Source organism: Eumetopias jubatus, unplaced genomic scaffold, assembly GCF_037043125.1.
Source record: "Eumetopias jubatus isolate StellerSeaLion01/CBP00866 unplaced genomic scaffold, mEumJub1_p1.0 scaffold_1, whole genome shotgun sequence".
In the NCBI taxonomy this organism is placed as follows: Eukaryota; Metazoa; Chordata; class Mammalia; order Carnivora; family Otariidae; genus Eumetopias; species Eumetopias jubatus.
Window position 1 is genome coordinate 101,612,126 of NW_028274807.1, and position 2,214 is coordinate 101,614,339.

The window sequence follows — 2,214 nt, forward strand, 5'->3', positions numbered from 1 at the left end:
CTCACATTTAGGTCTTTCATCCATTCTGAGTCTATTTTTGTATGTGGTGTAAGCAAATGGTCCAGTTTCATTCTTCTGCATGTGGCTGTCCAATTTTCCCAACACCATTTGTAGAAGAGACTGTCTTTTTGCCATTGGACATTCTTTCCTGCTTTGTCGAAGATTAGTTGACCATATAGTTGAGGGTCCATTTCTGGGCTCTCTATTCTGTTCCATTGATCTATGGGTCTGTTTTTGTGCCAGTACCATACTGTCTTGATGATGACAGCTTTGTAATAGAGCTTGAAGTCCAGAATGGTGATGCCACCAGCTTTGCTTTGCTTTTTCAACATTCCTCTGGCTATTCGGGGTCTTTTCTGGTTCCATACAAATTTTAGGATTATTTGTTCCATTTCTTTGAAAAAAGTGAATGGTATTTTGATAGGGATTGCATTAAATGTGTAGATTGCTCTAGGTAGCATAGACATTTTCACAATATTTTTTCTTCCAACCCATGAGCATGGGAGGTTTTTCCATTTCTTTGCGTCTTCCTCAATTTCTTTCATGAGTATTCTATAGTTTTCTGAGCATAGATCCTATGCCTCTTTGGTTAGATTTATTCCTGGGTATCTTATGGTTTTGGGTGCAATTATAAATGGGATCGACTCCTTAATTTCTCTTTCTTCTGTCTTGGTGGTGTATAGAAATGCAAAAAAGCACACATCTTGTTTTCTTTGCATATAGAAATGTGTCCCTCATTATTTCTAGTAGTTTTAATTACATATAATAGAATTCTCAAGCCATAGAAACTTTAATTTCTAGTAAAAACTAAGAAATAAGAAATTGTGAACTGTCAGTTATACCAGCATTCTTTAGATGGGCAAATTTATGAATACATTTCATACTTCCTAGAAGTATGTACCCCCTTTTAATAGTACAATCTTTCATTGTGGCACAGGATATGTTTACTAACATCTTTAGTTTCTCTGTAATAAGAAGATAAAAGTAAATAAACTTATTTTCAGTAACTAATGTTTCAGTATTTATGTTAGTTAGAAATGATCTACATATTTCATGAATTTCCATCCTCTAACTTAACTTAGTAAAACTCTAAGGTTTTAAGTTACCAAAAAGATTTGGGGAAACTATTTCAGTAGACAAAAATATTGCTGAAAAGTTCATTTATAAACTTTAACCTTACATTTACTTAATTCACTTGTTCTTAATAATTATGTTCAGATTAGTTATGAAAACTTCATGTTTTGTTGACAAATTTTTAACAGAAATAATATGAATTTGATCAGTAAACCCATGTAGTTGTCTATCTGCATCACACTTAATGTTGGTAACTCTGAAAACATGTCTATATTAATTAAACCAATACATTTCAAGTAGCTTTTATTTACCAAAGATTATCTTAGATCAGGTGAACTTGAAAAGCATTTGGGTTAGTTTCTGTTACTCAGTTATATTTTTTTCAGAATTTTTATGAATACTAAATATTTTTGTAAATATTTTTGTTTGTTTAAGCCAATTGTTTATTTTTTTAAATACTTATTTATTTATTTTAGAGAGAGAGAAAGAGAGAGCACGAGCAGGAGGGATAGAGGGAGAGGGAGAGAAAATCTTAAGTGGACTCCAGATTAAGCACAGAGCCCATCTCGCGGCTCAATCTCACAACACTGAGACTTGACCTGAGCCAAAAACCAAGAATTGGATGTTTAACAGTGTGGGCCACCCAGGCACCCCTGTCTAAGCCAATTAAATATAGCTCTTTCACAAATTAATTTTGACAATACTATCTGGAGGTAGAAAAATATCACACATTACAACATACATTTATAGATACACATAAACATACAAACAGACACAAACATAGATCTTACAATTACCAATATTTGGGAAGAAGATTTTTCATTTGCCCAATTTCCAAATACTATCTCTTTTTTTTTTAACCTTACTAATGAGAAACCTCTCCCTAACGTTTGCATTTCAGAGTGGCTCTTAGGTCTTAGAGAAGGGTATAGAAAATCTACAGAACAAAGGCACGGAGAAAGTATTCAAGTTTCCTCCAGAGGTGGAGTTTTGGGGGAATATTGGCCTACTATCGGAGGTCTACGGTAATTTAAATAATTCCTTCTTTTTCTGAAGTGCAGGAAAATTCCATTTCCAACATCCCAATATCTGCAAGCATTTTGAGATGAATACAAGAGGCCTGGGAATTGGTAAAGATAG